Source organism: Ursus americanus, chromosome 11, assembly GCF_024610735.1.
Source record: "Ursus americanus isolate L20-20 chromosome 11, mUrsAme1.1.p, whole genome shotgun sequence".
NCBI classification, from domain to species: Eukaryota; Metazoa; Chordata; class Mammalia; order Carnivora; family Ursidae; genus Ursus; species Ursus americanus.
Window position 1 is genome coordinate 25,826,739 of NC_142137.1, and position 21,299 is coordinate 25,848,037.

General features: G+C 41.9%; 1 protein-coding gene across 5 annotated transcripts in view; it reads left to right on the forward strand.

Annotated features, from left to right (window-relative positions):
- FOXO3 (forkhead box O3) overlaps positions 1 to 21,299 on the forward strand; it is a 127,017-nt gene that overhangs the window by 86,386 nt on the left and 19,332 nt on the right. The window contains exon 1 of one of the 5 annotated variants that reach the window (XM_087865369.1): positions 15,470 to 15,826. The exons of the other annotated variants lie outside the window; for them this stretch is intronic. The gene's annotated coding sequence lies outside the window, so the exon portion shown is untranslated. Of the gene's footprint in view, positions 1 to 15,469; positions 15,827 to 21,299 lie in introns of those variants that run through there. 5 annotated transcript variants of the gene reach the window in all.

Genomic DNA, 21,299 nt, shown 5'->3' on the forward strand with positions numbered 1-21,299 from the left:
AGTAGGCTCAGAGCTGTCCCCCTTTTTAGAACAATTACCCTACAGTCAATATCCCTCTTCTGTTTTGCTTGTAAAGAATAAACTTTTTAGTGGAGAGAAAAAAAAACCCAACTTTGTACTTGGAATGCAGTTGTCATTCATTGTATTAAGACCTGTCTACACAGGGGGACTAGCTAGAAGAGCATTCTGCGTGGGATTGAGGAAGAAGAATGCGAGAAGACGAGAAACCAGAAATAGTAAGCCTTAGTAATTCAGGCTTTTGGGTGGTTTTTTTGGTTTTTGTCTCCACTTTTTTCTGATTTTCCTAGATTTTTACAATAAGCATGTATTACTTTGGTGATCAAAGGAAAGTTAAAGACTGAAAACAAAAGCTCAGCAACTTTTACCCAATTCAGGGCTAGCAAATAACAAAATTTTTGAAAAATTAGAATAATTTGTGTATGGCAGTAGCTGCACTCTAAATTGCTGTCCTCACTGAGGTGAGAATTTTAACTCTTAATTTGCATTGTTTTGGACAATTACTGGAAGAGTCACAGGTGGGATTGCCTGACTTCTGTCCTGCTGAGTAGCGTGCGGCCTCATTAGTGGTCCCATGAAGCTAATCCGTCCCCAGCTATGGCAACTTCAGCTTTTGTTATTGTTGTAGCTTGTTTCTAGTCCTTTGCATACAGATTGAGCTCATTTCTAAGAATCTAAACATAATGTGTATTTCACATGATCTGATAAGTACAACTGAGCTTCCTAGCTAAAGAATTCCTATGTATGCTCCACTTGCTAACCCAGAGAGACCAACTCATAAAATGTTAAATATGTTTTCAAACTCTGCTTTCCCCACCTTTTGGTAATCTGTATGGGAAGCTTTACTTTAGGAGGAATTGGATTTCACCCTGGTTCTTGTGCAGTGCTGTTCTAGAGAGGATGACTTCATTTTTTTTTGTTCATTCTTGTAATTTTACTGTGTAAACAATAAATTCTTTACCCAGGGCCAGCTTGACCTGTATGGGTTTAGTGTACATTAAACTGGCCGAAGGCAGAAAGGACAGGAAGGGGGGTGGGGAATGGGAAGGGTCAGGCCATGCAAGGACCGTAACTTACTTTCATCAGTGGTTTGCACCATTGAGGTCGCCTCAGAAACTAGCACTCCCCTCTCAAGTACCTAAAAAAGAATTCCCAGGTGGAGGTGAAGGCCATGGGATCGCTGGCTTTTGAAAACAAGACGAGCAGACCTCAGAAGAAACGCACAGCTGCTCGGTTTTGTTTTGTGTTTGTCATGGAGTGAAAGGATTGTTTAACAGCAATCCGTCACTTTCTTCTCATTGCTCCACTTTCCTTCCTGCCTAAATCATGAAGGGACACACAGCCAGAACGATCCCATGTGTTTTGCCTTGTCCCTGCCCGGCCTATGGCAGTGGAGCCCATGGACTAAAAGTGATACCATCCAGAGCTGAATTGCTGAGAATTGAGGCCTTGGGGCAGGAGCCATAACACTTGACTTCAGTGTGGAGTGCAGCAGTATGTGCCCCTTATGTCATCTCTAGGCTGAAATTATTCTCAGAGGTCTCTCACTGATGAATGGTGGAAAAGCAAGTTGGAAATTGTCGTAGTATGTATTCTGGGATGTACCAGCCCTTAGACAGTAATTATTTTCTCCAGATGAAAGGACAATCTTATGGCCATTGCACAGTAGAATCTGCCTGGAGAATCTTCTTACCTCATCTCATGACCTCTGTTGGGAAAGTCTTGTGTGACGCAAGGGCCAAGACAGCGCCAGTCCCTGCTGTAGGCCTTGGGTCCTGTTGCCTCACCCCCAGAGGCCTTTACTACGTGGTGTTTGGGCTCTGGAGCCAGACCTCTTGAGTTCCAATCCTGGATCCTCCACTCATATCATGTCTTGGCCAGGTTTCCTCAAGCTTCAGTTTTCTCATTTGCAAAATGATAATATTATATATTGTTACCCCCGTTGTTAAAATAGTGTTTAGTATGTAATAAGCACTCCATAAATGTTAGCTTTTTTGTTACGACTAGTGATTCCTTGCTGGCATCTTCCCTGGCTTCTGCCAGTAGCACTCAATCACCAATGATACCCTCTTTGTTGCCAAAGTTCATGGACACTCTTCATCTCCTCCTCTTTTTACATTTTTCAGTGGTAATTGCTATCTCCTTCAAGTACTATGTTCTTATGGCCATAATCGCCACACTCCCCTCCTGTGTGGTGGCTCCTGTTCATTCTCTTTTGTTTGGTCCTTACCTTTACCTCACTTCATGTTGCACGATTTCAAGGAAAACTCAGATTTCTTTTCCTTTTTCTCTCTAGGTGAACTCATCCACTCCAGTGACTTTTGTTACTTGGTTGCTCATTTCCAGGTCTTAGGTCTTTCTTGACTTTCCAGTCTTAAGTCTTCAGTCTATCCAAACCACCCATTATTTTCTCTCATGGTACCCTGTTGTTTTCCTTCAGAGCAACTTTTCACAGTTTGTAATTATGTATGTATTTGTTCATTGTAATTAATGTCTGTCCCTCACTTCCCCTTCACCCCACAAAATTATAATGAGACCAGGGACTATGTCTGTCTCCTCACTTGTGTTTGTATACCTGGTACACGGAAGGACCTCAGTAAACACCTATGTGAATACTGTATGTATGTGAAGCTCCTCCACTTCTTCCTCCATGATTCCAGCCCTGGCAGTGCTGGTGAGGCTGAGGGGAGAGGCTGAACCTTTGTTGTTCTTCTTTCTACTCCCTGCCAACCTAGATCTACCCTCTATGTGAGAGGAAATCTTACGGAATTGTGCCATTTCTCTTTCACCTTCAAAACATAGAAGCCTCAAAGTTAATGATCAGAAGACTAAAGGAAGCACCAGGTGCTAGTTCCTGGGAAGCAATTAGGATGGAACATCCTGGGTGGTTTGCTCAAATCCCTAAGTGAAAGGAATTTGGGACTTGATGTAGGGCATTTATACTGACAACAAAATATTAACAAACTAAAATCACTTTCCAGAACAGCTATTAGTTCATCAAACATCTGTGACTTGGAGGGTTTTCTCCTTTTTAACGTTTCCTTTGGTGTGGTTACGAGTTTAATGAAAGGGTGTTTGTGCCAGTCCTGTGTGAGGAGTTTCTTGGGAGACACCAGAAAAGTTGTTGCTCCTGGCCCAGCGGCCTTACACTCTGGCGAGGGTGTTGTCACCACAGGGGCCATTTCAGAACCAACTCTTGACAGGTTTATTTATGAAGTGCCAGGAGTGGACTCAATAGAATAACAAGGAGTTAAAAGATGTCAGCTCTGTTATACTCTGAAATAAACCCTTTTCATCCCACACAGGCTTAGGGAGCAACTATGTCGTATTTATCAGTAAAATGAATATATCTGTTACTAAGTAACCACCTTTCCTCTGAGTAAATGGCCCATCTTCTCTTCTTTTGGGGATGGCCCTGTTCACTAACAGTGACTCTAACCAAGCAAATACATACCTAACTAGGAATATTCAGGACTGTTTCCTGGCTTGTTCTTTCTTACATACTGACAGAATTGGGCAGCATAGTTAAATATTCGTAATGCTGCCGTGTTTATTAGGCCTTCATAGACACAGTTTTTAGTCTCTAGACTTTAGACATGAAAAATTGAGGTAGTCGAATGGTATCTTAATGCAGTAGAGTTTTTATTCTTGTATAGCATTCATTATTCAGAATATTGGAATGGCTTTCTGACAGATTTCTTCATTTGCTCATTTCCTGATTTTTGAAAATTCGTTTTAGGGACGGATAACTGACCACAATTTGGTTCAGTGGGAATATAGAATCATTTTTAATACTCTTACTGGATGCTATCCCACATTGTCCAAATATGAGGCCATTGGTTTCCTTATTGGATAGCATTTTTATTTTTTGGATTTGATACTCTGGGCTTGAGTGGAAACTGATATGTCACTACATCTGCCTTACTTTCTGCTCTCATATCTTGTTGCTCCAGAGTCAGAAGATCATAAGCCTTCGTCCCACGTTACGACACTGTGGTATAATCTAGATATTCTTTGCTCACTGGCTATTGATGTTATTTCTGATAGTTTTGTGAAAATTGTCGCTGGCCCAGGCATATTCCCATGATTGGTGGAAATAGCCTTTTAAGACCATATATCTCTCTGAGCCATTTTCCCGTAATTCATTTTTATGTCTTGAGGCCCCCAAAATGCTCTTTCTCTTGAAACCCAGGTTGACCCAAAACAAGTTTTAAGAGCTTCATGATAATACAGCCTCTTCACTTGTGAATGTGTTGTGTCCCTATCCTCAGTGGTCTCCACATCAAAGCTTCTTTGGGGCCAGGAGGATCACTGCTCGCTTGCCCTGCCAACCTTGTATTATTGGAGGGTGACAGTGTCCGGCACATACACAATCATTCAATGAAAAGCACTTTCGAAGTGCCTGATGACACATACATCAAGGTAGATGGGAGACAGGCACAGAAAAGCCTTTCTTGCTAGGTGTATCTATTGCATTATTTACTGATGTGATTAGAAACTTCTAAAGATCATTATTAATATTTGGAATTTTGTAATCAACTGCTTTTTAATATATGCAGAAGTTGAGAGAGGGAAAGAGAACACATACAGATAACACATGCAGAAGGGCGTAACAATAAGATTCATTTCTAAAAATAGTTTTTAGGTTTATCAATCAGGATTAGGTTCAGCTATGTATAACAAAAAACGCAAATTTAATAGTGAATTATTTTCATGTAAAAGGGCAGATATAGCCATTCTAAGAAGTGATTGAGGATTCATCTTTGAGATTCTGTTCCATCACTGCAGGTGGTTTTCATTCTCAGGGTCCCCTCAGGGTTCATCTGGATGTAGATGGACAAAGAAATGCAGAACAAAAGGGACTCTCATCTGAGTCAGCTACTTTTATTTTTTTGTTTGTTTTTTAAAAGATTTTTTACTTATTTATTTGAGAGAGAGAGAACATGCGGTGGGGAGGGCCAGAGGGAGAGAGAAAGAGAGAGAAGCAGACTTGTGCTGAGCAGGGAGCTTGACGCAGGGATTGATCTCAGCACCCTGGGATCATGGCCTGAGCCAAAGGCAGACGCTTAAACTACTGAGTCACCCAGGCACCCCTGAGTCAGCTACTTTTAAACAGTGTTCCTGAAAGTTCTGTGGGACTCCCACTTAACATATAATAGGCTAGAACTGTCATACAGCCACATCTAACTGTAAGGAAGACTGGGGAATTTAGTCTCTTTTCTTCTGGGTAGCCACATGCCCAGCTAAAAATCAGCCTTCTGTTGGTAAGGAAGAAGAAGAATAGAACTGTCTGTCCCACCAAGTCCGAGGTTATGTACATTTTAAATATCAATAGATACTAATATTTTTTTAAGTTTGCATTCAATTAATACTTTTGCTAGTTAATCCCCAAATGTTTATTTTCCCACAGTTAAAAAAAAAAAACCTAAACCATGATGAGAAATCAATGTTATCTCCTCCTGTATTTGGGTTTTTTTTGTTTTTTTTTTTTTTGTTTTTTAAGATTTTATTTGAGAGAGAGTGAGCGAGAGAGCAAGAGCACGCACTAGCTGGGAAAGAGGCAGCAGGAGGGAGAAGACTCCTGGCTGAGGAGGGAGCCTGATTTGGGGCTTTATCCATCCCAGGACCCTGGGGTCATGACCTGAGCCAAATGCAGCCGCTTAACCAACTGAGCCAGCCAGGTACCCCCTCCTCCTGTATTTGAATTGTATTGTCCACTGGAGGCATGAGTATGATTTCTAATAAAACAAATAATATCCACATTTTGAACTTCTAATTGCTTCTGAAGTTTAAGGCGGACAACTTAATTTTTTAAAATCTGATTCTTTATTGATGGTGTATTTGTGATGACTTTCAGTGCTGAAGGTAGATTTCTTTGGAGATGAAGAACCTGGGAAAAGAGAAGAGTCTATTTCTTTAATGCTCGACTTCGTGGGTTGTATTGCAGGTGGTAACTTTATTCAGCGTGGGTTAGTTCAAAAGAGAAAATAGGAGTTCATTTCAAGAAATGAGTCTTTCATGTATCAGGCACCTTGAGCGTTGATAAGAAGCAGTTGTGCTTTGTTTTACTATTTAACACTTCCTAGTTGTCTTCTGATATGAATGCGTATGAGTACATATTTTTATGCACCTTTTCCAAGAAATATTTTAATAATTATCACTAAACGTAATACTGCATAAAAGAGAACTGTCCAGAAAAAAAGAAAAGCTAGAAGGCTTTTTAAATGTCCCAAGTGGTATCTAAATTTTAAACCTTTATTTTTTTTCTATTTTTAGACCTCATATATAGATAAAGTAAAACCTGTTTTACTATAGTAAGAATACTGCACTGTAGCTTAAATTGGTGTTTTTTTAAATGATGGCTTTTGCCAAGTTCTTTTGGCAGCTACTCTAGACTGAAAGTACTAGAAATTGATTACTTGCAAGTTGTTGCTAATAGTTTCTTTTTTTATGCAGCCCTTGTCACCCAGCCCAGGCTGGGGTCCCTGTAAAATGTTAGTATGTGTGGGGGACCTGTTGCCCAAGTAGAGTGAGTTGGCTCTAATTTACTCCTGGATGTCTGCATTCTTTTCCACGTCTGTCGACAAATAGCATCACAGCAAATTAATGTAATTTTCTGATTGATGTAAAGAGTAACCAAAGAAAGCTTGTTGTGTTTGGTGGCCAAAATACCACACAGTGCGAGCAGAGTAGAACTGCTGGCCCATTTTATAGCACTCTAATTGATAATTATTTCTCAAAGAGCACATTATTTGGCCGTGTGGCAACAATTCAGTATTATTCCAGAGGCACTGGACGTGTAGGTGCATGTGAACACTGTAGTAAATATAGGCCTCCTTTTGCCAAGAATGGAAGTAGGTTATCCAAGAGGAAAGGGGAGGGAAAAGAAAATATCAATTTCCTATGTACCAGAACAGGCCTGGCTTAAATCAGTTCATTAAAAAACTGTAGAGCATGAAATCTTGTAAGTTTTTGTATTTTGTAGTAGAGGCTTCTGGTTTATATTTAATAAGCTAGAAAATTAACTCTCTTTTGGAAACTTGGAAAAAGTATATAAACATATATATGCATGTGTTTGCTTTTAAGTTCATGGGCACTGCCTAGTCCCTCTTCTTTCTAAAGGTCTAAAGCTGCTAAATACTTTCAGAGGAATGAAGAAGATGGATAGGGGAGAGCAACATGGCAAGAGGAGGGAATCCTGGGTTTCTATATGTGTGGCCTGTTACAATGACAAAGTCACTGTTGGAAGGAGAAAGGCCTGACAGCATTTTCATCAGGGTTAAATTTGGGGCAGCCCATAGACAAGTGTAGGGCACTAAGGAAAAGCTCTTCCCTCTGAGAATGGCCCAGGGCTCCAGAATGGAGATCTGGACCCTGTGGAAACTCAACAGATGTTACCTTGGACTGCCGTGCGATGGGGCAGTCGGTTGTCAGGGAGATGGGGAGGGTGGACATAACGCGATCTGCTCTCATGTCTGGTCGAGGAAGGCAAGGAGAGAGAAGCCTAAACCTGCTGCCCACTCGGCTCTGCTCTTCACAAGCAAAGAGCAGTATCGAGCAACAGCTGGAAAAGGGGTGACCTGATGCAGATGAAACACGGCAAAGTGACTGTGTGTGGGGAGCTGCTCTTCTATTAATGGTTTGTTTTCATAAAGCCGTGTAGGTCCTCAGCAGAGCTGGATCAGAATATTCAGAATGCTGGAGCCATGCAGCATCCTACTTGTGACTTCATTTTCCTTCTTCATCCCCTTGTCTTGTGTTCCTACTCATTTATGTATGGGTAGAGAAGAAGGTTAGCTAGAGACGAATTGCCAAGTTGCATCTTTTGCATTTGACCCCACCTGCCGTGAGACCCTTAGGTCAGGGGCAAAGGAATTGATTACTCACGCATGGCACAGTGAGCGCATAAGCAGCAGCAGATTTTGGCATCAGTTTCCTCTTTGTCCCCAAGTCCCGCAGGAGTGCCACAGGTGGGCCCAGGTTCATGCCTGTGCGTGCAGTGGGTTCTGTTAACGGGAGGGGAACCCGACTTTAGGGATCCTGTGTCTTTCATAATGGGCAGCAAGTGTATCAGTACGTTGCTCTGGAAGGAAACACTATCACTCACTATCTTTCAAGATTTTTCATTATGTAAATGCAGACATCCTAGAAATCTAGTCCAGAACAGAGGGCCATTAGTACTTTGCTTGCAAGACATGCAGAAACACCAGAGACCCATGGAGAATTGTCTCTCAACTTGGATTTATTAACCCTGTAAGAAGCTTGTGTGACTTCTGTTTCTGTCCACAAATTAACATCAGGACTCGGCTGTCTTTCTTACTTGGGAAGACTACTGAGGTCACGGCTGTTTGAAAGAACCTGATGAACTTGTTTCTGGAGAGGGCTAATACTGGGTGATACTGCTCCACATAATGCCTCAGAGAGGTGAAGTGTATTATTTGAAGGTACCTTTGAACCTGAAAAGAGCTCAGCAACATCTGTCTTTGTGTATTTTTCTTCCCTTGTCTTGATTTGAAGGGATTAATCTCCGTGGGCCCTGTATGTACAATGATTTGTTATACTTTAGGGGAAGATCTGGTACCTGGTCGTGCTATGAGCTCACACACACATTTCCTATTAGCAAACAAACAACTTGACTTAGGGGAAAGGATTGGAAACTTCAGGGAGCCCCCCGGCGATGGGCTCCAGGAAGTTGAGGAGAAGATCTGTGGACTAAACCTGCCAAGTCAGACTCAACCAAGGAGGCAGTTATAAGGCCAGGGGTCCTGTATCCTCAAGAACGGCCTTGGGATCACAACAGCTGGTATGCAGGGACCATTGAGCCCTGGAGCACTGTGACACCTGCTGGGGGAGGCATGGGCTCACCCCCTGACCATACTGAGAGTCTTTTATGTGCCTGTCCTTGCCAGTTAATATTATCCCTCCTGCCCTCTGGGTGATAAATACTGTACTACGGATGCTCCTGTTTCCAGTTTTTTAAGTGCTTTCAAGCTTACCTCCACACGTGAAGTAGATTAGAGTCGAGTACCTATTAATACAAAAGGACCCTGTCATGGCCTTTAGAAAAACAGTGACTTATCCCATGTACATTTAGCCTTTTAAATTCATTATGGTCTGGAGAGTAGTGCTAATATTAACTTATGCATTTAGGAACACCCTAGATTTTAAATGCATGAGTATCTAAATGCCCAGAACAGTGGAATGAGTGCCTGGTTCCTTAGTTGATAAAAGTGTTCTCTCTTTATTTGATCATTTTATGTGGACCTTTGAGCTGTGTGATGCTCATCTGTATGTGTACTTGGCACCCAGAAGTGTCCTGGAATGAATACTTGATTCACTTGGCATTTAGCAATATCATTACATTGGTCATCAGCCACTTTTGCATCCTGTGGTTTTAAATAAGAAGAAATCTTGCAAAACCAGTACAGCGAAATGCTGCACATGCAGGTGAGGTTACAGGGTAGAGAAAGCAGTTCCTCAGGAGGCTCCTTTTTAGCTGAATTTCATTAGGGTGTGGAAAGGAAAGAGAAGGGTACTGTAGGCCTGAGTCATTTTTCAGAATTGACTGCTGTGCTCTTTATTCCTATAAAGAGAAAGTCCATCAGTTGTTTTCTTTGCAGTAGCCAATAGAGATACTCGGTTATGTGGCATTTACCTTTTTTGTCTTCTGCTTTTTACCATTATCTTCTTGATTTTTGATGACTATTAGAATAATGAACATTGACATTTGGAAGATAGCCTGCTTCCAGATGCATACACACTTGTCTGTTTTGTAAATCCTACCCCAAACTTTTTCCTTCCCTAGCTGAAAAATGTGCCTCTATCCCTCCCAGTCTTTCCAGGGTGTGGGCCTGTGCTTAGCTGTGTGACTGTGCCCACACGCTGGCATATATTTCAGAGCTACGCAAAAGAAATCAGTTGCCCTCGAAATAACAAGATGCAAAAGAATGGTTTTTCTGAGCCCTAACATCTGAAGAGCTGGAAACAGTTGTGTTTGTATGTGTGATGCTAAAGCCAGTGAATTTCATGTGAAGGAAGGGATTGTAAACCAAGAACAGAAAAGCAGTTTTCCTGGATTTCAGATGACAAACTCTCAAGCTGTTTAACTCACCCACTCAGCACCTCCGCAGCCATCCCCTTAATGTGCTTGCATGCATTGTCAGTGATTTCTGTTTCTGCAGGTTTTGTTGCCAGAAGACAAATAATAAAATAACGTGCATATACAACCTTAAAGCAGTGTTCTACCAGTTTTTGATTGAGGTTAAACAGAAGCATCCCGATCATACTGTCAGTTGGCAGGCAAAAAGCATATTTTAAAATTCACATAGATTTAAAGAAAGCTAATCTTTTCTGGCTCTGTAATAAACTAATTACATGTTTTAAATAGTATAGAGCCGAGTCCCTGTTTCAGATTAAGCCTCGTAATGGCAAGGTCAGGACAAAGCAGACATTTGCCTGGCTTTGCCCAGTGTCTCTGGCTTGAGGACCCATAGCATGGTGCCAGCTGTTGGAGGGCCTGAATAAGTCTGCCAAGGATGGCCAGGTAATACTGACTTGACTCAGCTTACAGGTTAATACTCTCTGAGCACAAAAGCCATCAGACATGCCACTGAGGAAGGCCTGGATACTTAATGGCTTATGGCAATAGTCATGCTTGGTTGTTCCCTAACAGTGATGATCCCAGGTCAGGTTAGGACATGCCAATAGTGTCTCTTTTGGGGTGTATCTGAGATAAAGGTGTCATTTCTAAAGATGATCTGGTTTCAACAAGGCTCACTTCATGGATAGTCATTTTTTCCGCTCTTTACCTTGCTTTCATAATCCTAGGGACCATGTGCAAAAACTTAGAGATGGGAACATGTAATTCAATAACGTAGATTTTTATTCTTGTCCCTTCATGTTCCTTGGTCACCAGTTAGTGGTGCCTCTCTCCTTAGGCAGTTTGGTGACATCAGAGGGAAACACGTAGTTCAGTGGTGAGAGCTTCACTTTGGAGTTAGCCTCAGGCTTGATTACTAGCACTACCACCTACCAGACAAGTTACTTAGCTTTTCTGTACCTCCCATTTCCTCCTGACAGGCTTGTCGTGAAAATAAAATAAGATTAGATTTGTCAAGCACAGAGCATTGGCCCTGGTAGATATCAAATACATTAAATTCTTTCAGATTGCAGGTGAAATAGACTCTTAATGTTGGATTTTCCTCGTTCTTGTTTTTCTTTGGGTGTGCCTTGGAGGAGATTTAGTACCAGAGTGTGTTATCTGTGATATTGAGTATGCCTCTGAGGGGCCTGGGCCAACTTCATTACCAAGTAATGAGGCCCTGTAGCATCCCAAGACAGGTAAGGAGTCAGCTCTTCTCCCTAGATGGACGTGAGACCTTTGTGCCAAGCCCTTGCTCTACCAAGTAGCTCACACACTGTCATTTTGCTCTTCTTAGCATATCTTATTATAGAGAACCTTAAGTCTACTAATTAGACTGTCGTCTTGTTTTTGGAAATTGGATTGTATAATTGAAGTTAATACTCAAGGGAGAGACTTGCTGCTTCACATTTTACAATGGATGCTTGCTTCCATCTTCACTCGTGTGAGGATTTTTCATTGAGCTTATGTTTTATAACATTTCAAAGTATAATTCAGGTTTGTTTCATGGCCGCTGCCCCCTTCCCACCAATTCATTGATTAAACAAGTATTTTTTGAGTACCTACTATGTACCAGGCGCCATGCTAGATGCTAAAGCTATAATATGGTAACTGGTTGTAAAGAGTTTGATATGTGTTGGGGGAGACAGACTTGTATTCCTCAAATTGTAAAATAAGGCACGCTGAAGTTGGATTGGTGGGTGGATGGGTAGGTGGGTAGAAGATACTCCCCATGCTCTGTGCTTCTTGCGCTTCATCCCTTCCATTGGTGTGGTAATCCGGACATCGGGGCTGATGTTGTTTCTGGGTATTACTGTTACATGATAAAGCTGGGAGATAGGAGTTTGTCTCAGCTTGGAGTTCACTTACCAGCTGATCGAGTTCAGGTACGCCCCTGTATCTCTTTGGTCCTTTGTTTCTTTCACTATGAAGTTAAGGCTGCTTGTTACTAGGTGGGTTTTACAGACATTTCCATTTTCCCCAGTTTACTTTTTACTGAACTTCCTGCTCTGATCATTTACATAATGGCATGAAAGTGAGTAAACTCTCTGATGTATTCCTGAATTATGGTCGTGTATTTCCAGTGCCCTTTTTTTCTATTTCCACCCACGATAAATTTTCAAACTGGAAAAATTCATGGCCTTTTTTTTTTTAATCTAAATGAAAATTATGTTAATAGTAAAACTATTTCTGTTCTACTTTGTTCTACTGGGCAGAATCTGTTTTGCAACTTCATGGCTTTTAACCCTTTGAATCATCCATTCCATGTGGCTGGTCATACATGGTCTTACCAGGGAATTCACATAGCATGTGCTTGCCGCACCCCTTGTGGGAAAGGGAAGTGGATTCAGTAACATCGGAGAAGAAGTTTGGAGGAAGAGAGCAGGGGCTGCCAAATGCTGTAGCTTTAACCGGCTTTCTGGGGACTGTCATTCTGTTGACTACGTGCCTTGAGCTGCTCCTCCCTCAGTCTGGGGAGGACGGACAGGGGGTTGGAAGTAGGAGGGTTTGTGGGGGAGGGGCATGGTGCTGCAGGGAGTGGGTGTGGGCAGAGGTTGCAAGGCTGCCAGGGTTCTCTTTGTGCCGGAAGTGCAGGTTTGGCTGTAAGGAATGGAATGTTCCCTCTTGCCCTCCAAGAACAGAAACAGCTGTGGAAGAGCTTGAAAAGAAGATTACTAAATGAAAAAAAAAATTAATATGAAAATAAAACCCACAGAGAAAACCCAGCAAAACTGTAGTGGAGTGGTAGCTGTCTTTTTCATGCTCCTCAAGAGAACTTTCTTCCTATCTAGGATTTCTTTTTCACTGGGGGTCAGTACAGATTGTCTGCCCAGCCCTTCTTCTTCTAAGAAAGCCTCGTGTGTCTCATTTTGCTTGGATAGAGAATGGGTTCATTATGCTAATTATCAGATGATTATTATTTTATTCCTTCTTTTTTTAAGATTATTTATTTGAGAGAGAGCGAGCACGGGAGCATACAGAGGGAGAAGGAGAAGCAGGTTCCCCACTGAACAGGGAGCCCGACGCGAGGCTTGATCCCAAAACCCTGGGATCACGACCTGAGCTGAAGGCAGACACTTAACCCACTGAGCCACCCTGGCGCCCCTGTTTTATTCCTTCTACTGAGATACCAGAACCTGTCACTTACTGCATGAAAACTTGAAACAAATGTTAGTTTTCAAAGAGATCTCTGTGGGTAGGGGATTACTGTTAGCAAATTTAACGGAAATCTTGTTTCTAGCTGGAAATTTAATCCTTCAGCCAAGTTCCTGACAATATTTATTTTAGAAGATCGTCTTTTTAAAATAAGTCCCTTAATAGTTTAAACTTAGTGTTTTAGACAAGAGTAAGAGTAGAGCTAGCCTGGAACTTGTCCTATACATCAGGGTTGATTGTGCAATCCTTTATGTGAATGTTTATTTAAGTTTTCTTCTCAGTCTGAAAGGCTTGCTTGGCTATTACAGCTGGTATTCCATATTGTCAGAAATAATAACTGTTTCTGATTTCTAGTCTCTTTTATGCTCTCATACTTTCTGTACTTGCTTTTGAACGACAGGTTAGCCCCAAAGAAGATAAAATCTAGGGGAAGAAGATAAGCCAGCTAAAACCTAGACTCTCCCAGTATGGAATAGGAAGGACCAGCCTCATACTCCTCCCTCAGATGGCGGTACTGCTTGGCTTCTTGCAGCGTCCACCCAAGGATCTTTGCACTCAGTGTAATGCTGTAGTGTTTTGCACAGTTGAGGAAGGAGAAAGAATGAGAAACAGAATATGTGATTGTTATTTTTGAGGCTGAATATGTCCTCAGGGAAGTTTATTAAGTCATACTTTGCTGTATTCTTAACAGTGGGAGCTAATAAGTACCTCACGATTGGGGTATGGCTTTTTCAGTAGTAACTTTTACCCAATCTGTCTTTTTGGCATTTTGCTTGAAGGATAGTCTGTGAAAGGGATTGTATGAGATTGCGTGCTACTTCAGGGAGGCTCCTGAAAATTCTAGGGGTCCGTTACTGCCCGGCTCATCCTTTCTTCAGCGTGTATCAATTCTTAGTTCATGTCCACATGGCCTCTTTTCTGTCCATGCCTATCTGTGCTAGGTGGAGAAGTGGCACAAAACAGAGTGAGATGACTGTCACAAGGTCCAGGACCCTTCGCCCTCTCCCTTGCCTTTTTTTTTTTTTTTTTTTTTAAGCTATCTGGATCCCAGAGTCCTGAACACTTGCTCTGTTTTACATATAATCCCAGCTTGAATCTGTAGCCCCAGCTTTTGGCCTTATTTCCTAAATGGGGGGCGAACTTGGACTTGGACAACATTGACTGTGCTGTGCTACCAAATCTGGAGAGACTAGGGATCATTAGTTTGGACTTAAGAGTCTCAGTCAGTGGAAAGGGAAGGGGGAAATTCCAATGATTCTCAGCTCTAATTGCACATTAGAATAATCTGGGGAGCCTTAAAAATGTACCTGTACCCAGGCTTTACCCACACCAATTCACTCAGGGTCTCTAGGAGTGGGGCAGAAGGACGTAAAGCTTCCCCAGGTGCTTCTAATGGGCAGCCAGGGGGAGGAAGTAATACTTAAGAGAAGTCAGGGCCTTGTCCAGAGAAATGCCTTTGAAAGGGCCTGTCATTATAAATCAAAGGCAGCTTCCCAGGCCCTCTCCCGAAGCTGTATCTTCGAGTTACTCTGCAGTGGCACATAGCCCCCTGGGTCTCCTTGTGATTTGTGGTTTCCATTGGGCTTTTCACGTGACCTTTATCATCGACTGCTCAGGAGATGCATATATTAGAATTCAGGCATTGGGCAGCCTCATTCTGAATTGTCATTGCCCACAAGTCAGAGCAGTGAGACCTACTTGAAATGCTGGTCCCGTGTGCAGGGTAGATGTGTCTAAAGGCCATCCTGTGCAGATTGTCCCCACTGAGATCCCTTAGAAGGAGCAGGTGGATGCCTGCAATCTGCCTGGCGGGAAGTAGTGGGTCTGGCTTAGGAGTTGACAGCCATGACTCTCCTTTTGCTGCTTTTTTTTTTTTTTTAAAGATTTTATTTATTTATTCGACAGAGATAGAGACAGCCAGAGAGAGAGGGAACACAAGCAGGGGGAGTGGGAGAGGAAGAAGCAGGCTCATAGCGGAGGAGCCTGATGTGGGGCTCGATCCCATAACGCCGGGATCATGCCCTGAGCCGAAGGCAGACGGTTAACCGCTGTGCCACCCAGGCGCCCCTCCTTTTGCTGCTTTTGAGACAGCACAAAAAAAAAAAAAAAGAGGGAGAGGGAGAGGGAGGCGTTGTCTTCATAAAAAGGAGGATGGGCAGGGGCCTTTAAGAGTTAAATTACACAACTCCCTTTTTATTTTTAAAGTCAGTGGATTCCTTGTTGCCGTTGCTGAGAAAGATAAATTGATACCACATGTTGCTTCCAGACAAAACCCTCTCTGTGTTCCAGGGGAGGCACATGCAGCTGGCGTCTGGGTTAGTGGACAGTCCCCACAAGGTAAACATGGGTTGGAAGGGGCTGGAGTGGACATAGGGTAGCAACAGTTAGGAAATTACCAGTCACTCCCGACTGACACGGCACCTTTGAAATACTTTTAAGAGTCTGAAATATTTTCCTGGAAGGAGCCGCCCTCTCACCTTTTGACTTAAATTATACGGTGCTCGGAAAACAGTAAGTGAACGTTTGTGATGTCACTGCTTCCGTATGTGGGATCTGACAGTAGAGAGCCTCTTTGTGCTTGGCACTCCAGTGGGTACTTTGCATGCGTAATTTCATTTAACCTTCATGAGGATCCTAGAGTTAGGCAGAGAGGGTAATTTTATCCTCATTTTATGAAAGGGGCATTTGAGGTTAACTCAGTTGCTGGAGGTCACTGGACAAATGTCAGAGCCGGGATTCCGGCTGGGACCTGACTGACATCAAAGCTTGTAGTCTTCCTTCAGCATCATGCTGCCCGCCCACCACCCCTCCATTGGCCACCTTACATTGCGTGTGTGGATTATCCACTTTGTAAAGTACCAGTGGAGAATACTTGTTCAGTTTAGGCAGTTTCTCTCTGACACCTAATCTCATCTGTTTTGGGTCCGTCTGTCTTTACAACTAGTTGGCATATATGACTGTACTGTAATATTAGCAGTAAATGTATCTTACAGTAGAAAATTGTCTTTCAGGATAGCAAGAGAGGTAATTAACAGATTCTGATAAGTACGGTCGTTTTTATGCTCATTTCTTCGAGGAGGGCCAAGCAAAGAAATCTCTAGGCTCTGGCCACCCAGTCAGCATGCCTGTGAAATGCGGGTTCCCTCCTGCTCCCTCCTTTACACACCTTCTGCACATACTTCCTTGAAGGGTTAGGCCACTAAATGCATCTGCAAGCACACAGAACACAGGTTGGCCAGTTCTGTTACTACTTCACGACGTCAGAAGCGCTTCTGCCTGGGACAGGGCTTGCTTCAGCGTAGATCATTTTGTAAAACAGCATCGACATAAAACGGGGTGAAGAGCGTTCTTATCTCTGCTCTCTCTTCAGACATGTTGTGTTAGAGGTGCTTTAAGTATTTTCTAAATCTTTGGGCCGGGTTGGAAAAAACCTGACACTAAAGTTTCTTCCTAGAAGATGTTTGCTTTCCTGTAATTCATCAGTATCTGGATTTCTTAGGCGTGAACTCAAATAACCAGCACTCTTCACATGATTTTGGGTTGAGGTTGTAGTAGCTTCTTGGCTCCTTTAGTAAGTAAATGTGGTGACAGAATGGCCGGTGCTCAAGTCCTGGTTGTTAATATTGACCTTATCACCTCAGCATTAATGAAAACGTGTCCCTAGTACTTCAGCCAATTAACAATGGCCTGGCTCACAACGTATTTCAAAACGTAAATTAGAAAAAATCATTCTAGTCCTGTCAAACTATTCCTCCTCTACTTCAGTTCCTAATCCCCAAACTAATGTAAAATCTTAGATATATAGACCGGTATGATACATGAATTAGAGGAAAACCTTAGAATATTTTTAATGGTGGTTTTATAGTTTAAAATACACACAGTACGTTGGAAACTAATTTACAGACCTAATGCAGAGGTCTTTAGAGAACTGAAATCATAGATCATAAGAAGATTTTACAGTTGGCTTGCCAGTTTTTATAAATCCCACTTCTCATTCCTGGGACTGACGTGAGGGATGGTGCTTTGAAACCTCATAGAAATCATATCACCATTAACTTTTTTTATCAGGGAAGGTGTGGGGAAACATTGCAGTTCTGACATTTTATTTGGCATTTATTTATTTACCTTTTCCTGTTTCCAAAATTTAGGTAAAGAAACTAGTGATTAGAATCATGACCTGTGAGGAAAATCAGAGTACATTCCTGGCATCTGAACTTGTTAGGGTGAGGGGGCATTTGAACTGGAAATGGACAGAGGGGCCCTATTCGTTGGCCTTCTGTCAGTGGCCCATCTTCAGATTATGGGTTTTGTAAATGGAAAGCTGACCAGCCTGTGTGGATAGAGGCTGCTGAGATAGGGGACTGTCACAGGGGTGGTGGCAGTTTTTGTGTTGTCTTAATAATGTAACTGGAAAAGCCTGTCTGAGTGTTGTGTAGGCAGGATGCCTTAGGGCGTACATTCTGCTAATAACCTCTAAAACAAGAGATTGTAAACTGAAGCAAGTCACCAATTTAAGAAATCAGGTTTTATTTCAGAATCTAAGGGCAGTTAATGTTGGTTTGTATGGTGGCCACTGTCCTCTCCCTAGAGCGAATGCTATTATGGCCACTTAGTAGACAAGTACAAACATGGGCCGTGTGAGCCTTCACTTTCAGATCAGTTCTTCTGAAAGACCTTGCTTAAAAAATTTTAATTTAGGAAAGACCCATCAAATTATTATCCCTAGTTCATAAACAAAGTTATAGTAATAAGGTTGTGCTTTTTTTTCTTTTTTGGAAAGGAATCTTTTTTTTTTTTTTTCTTTCTTTCTTTTTATTTAAGAGAGAAAGAGAGCAGGGGCCTGGGTGCAGAGGGAGAGAATCCTAAGCAGGCTCCATGCCCAGTGCAGAGTCCAGAAACGGGGCTCCATCTCACAACCCTGAGATCATGACCTGAGCCAAGATCAAGAGTCTGTCGCTTAACTGATTGAGCCACCCAGGTGCCCCGAAAAGAAGCTTTTTCTCTGAGCAGAATAAGGTTGTGCCTTTTATATCCTTCTTTCTTAAATGTTTCTTTAAACGTTGGCACAAATAGCTCAAACAGTGACTTCTAAATAATTTGGTGACAAAACTGTGAAAAGTTATAGTAAAAGCATTGGATTGGAGTTTGGAAAACAAATTTCACTTTGGGTTATATAGACACTAGCTGTGTGACCTTGTGTAAGTTATTTAATATCTCTCAGCATGAGCCTTCATCTGTGTGACCAGGGCACTGATACCAACTTTTCAGGTTTATTATGAGGATTAGAGACCATGAAACTAAAAATTATGGCCCAGTAACTGGCAGTGCTCAAATCAGGCAGACTCTCATTTCTTAACCCTCGAGATCAGGGACCTGGGCTCTGACACCCTGCAGTTCTGGTCTGAGATGTGGGTTTGCCAGCCCCTTTACCATGTGCCCTTACAGAAGCTTAATTTCTGTCTTCAAATTTTAACCAATTGTAACTGGTAATTTTACTAAATTATACACATACATTGAAGTTTAGAGTTGTAGTAATATATGACCACTAGAAAATTCAAGTAGGGCATTTTGGAGTTCTATAAAGTGTTGCTTTCCCCTCCCCCTCTAGTTTGGTTCACGTTTGGAGTTGTCGAAAGTAAAAATACATTTTAAAAATATATATATTGTTGGGGTACCTGGATGGCACAATCAGTTAAGTGTCCAACTCTTGATTTTGGCTCAGGTCATGATTTCAGGGTCCTGGGATTGAGCACTGCATCGGGCTCAGTGCTCAGTTGGGGAGTCTGCTTGAGATTTTCTCGCTCCCTCTCCCTCTACCCCTACCCCCACTCGTGTTTTTTCTCTCTCTCTCAAATAAATAAATAATATCTTTAAAAAATATGCGTTGTTCCCTAAGTGCTTTTAATTTTTTAATTTTTATTTTTTTAAAGATTTTATTTATTTGAGAGAGCGCACACATACATGAGCAGGGGGAGAGGCTGAAGGAGGGGGAGAAGCTCACTCCCTGCTGAGCAGGGAACCCAAAACAGGGGCTCGATCCCAGGACCCTGAGATCATGACCTGAGCCGAAGGCAGATGCTTATTAACCCATTGAGTCACCCAGGCGCCCTTCCTAAGTGCTTTTTAAAGGGTGTGTGGGGGGAGTAACCCAATACATAAGATTGGTCATTGTTAATCCTAGGTGGTGTTATGAACTCTTTCCAAAATCTAGAGCAAAGTGGGCTGGCCACGGTTGCACATTACTCCCACATAGCTTCAGAACCTTCCTGTTTTTTTCACCAAGAAGTTTAAGTTTTTTATTTAATAGATCTAGTCATCTGAGTACTCAGATAGTAGAACCACCTTGCACTTACCTGCTTTTTGAACCCTGCAGAGTGAATTTTAAGAGCATGCTTCATATCTGTTTTATAAAGTATTTTGCTTTTTAAAGAAACGTGATTTCTGAACCATTAGTAGAGATGCCATTATTTTTTCAAAAACCGTAAGAGTAAATCAGAGTATATAGTCTCTGGGGCAACATTTGTCTCATCAAATACTCAGCATTTCCCCCCTTTTTTTTTTCTCTCAGATGTGTCTTTATGGCCATGATAGAAATGCCAACATAGGACCCATGGTTGTGTAAATGCTCATTGCCCAACCTGAACTGTAGGCCCTCCTTGCATGAGAACATATACGTGAGAAACACTGAGTATTTTGGGTTATTTACTTACGGTAAAATCCTGCTGACTTTCTGTGTTTTAAAAACATTCTGGTAGAACACATGTATTTGCATCTTCTACACAGATACAGGTGATGATTGCCTATTTGTTAAAAACTGTGGTAACTTTTAGGATCGTTTGTATTTAATATGTAGCATCAGGCAATACCTTTTGTCTTTAACTTGCAAATTAAAACTCATCTGGCCTGTAGGTGCTGTTGTGGATGTGGAGAATACCATCAGCTCCTCTCTTTCACTGCACATGAGGCATTTTACAGATTAGAATGAGCCACATCAGGTGATGAGCGCTCTCCACATGGACTCTGTTTTATAATAGCAGTGAAAGAACACCCTGACTTGGTAGCATGACCAGTTCCTGAAGTATATTATCATATATCTTTCTTACATCATCCCTGTCAGGGAGGGATGGTTTGGATGTTATTATGGCTATAATGAAGATAGAGAAGTAAAGTTGTTGCAGACGGATTAAATGATTTGCTCAAGGTCACATGGTTGATCAGTGACAGAGAGAGGACTGGATCTGGGTCAGCCCAGCCAACCAGGCTTACCTACCAAGCCAAGAGGAGGATCTTGCAAGATGGCTGCAATTGTTAGGCTTTTGAAGATATTTTGCCCTGTTTCTTTTTTTTTTTTTTTAACCCTTTATTATAGAATAGTTTCCGATTTACAGAAAAGTTGCAAAACTAGTGCAGAGTTCTCATATTACCTACAACATCGTTTCCCCTGTTGTTAACATCTTATCTTAATCTAAGGTTAGTTTGGTACATTGGTCACAACTGGTGAACCAATATTGATACGTTGGTATTAACTGTCCGATTTTATTCAGATTCCCTTCATTTTTACCTAATGTCCTTTTTCTGTTCCAGCATCCCATGCAGGATACACATTACATTTAATCATCATTCTTCCTTAGGTTCCTCATGGACCTGACAGTTTCGAGGAGTACTGAACAGGCAGGCATTTTTTTAAATGTCCCTTAATTGGAATCTGTCTGATGTTTTTCTCATAATTAGACTGGGGTGGTGGGTTTTAGAAGGAAGACTACAAAAGAGGGTGCCGTTTTCATCACATCAAGAATGCATATTACCAACATGACTTAGCCCTACTGATGTTGACCTTGATCACCTGAGACAGTGTTTGTGTTTCTACTGTAAAGTTACTTTTTCACCTCCTTTACATACTGTACTCTTTGGAAGGAAGTTACTATGCTCAGACCATTGCCTTGAGGGGAAGTATCTCTATAAATTATTTGGAATTGTTCTGAAT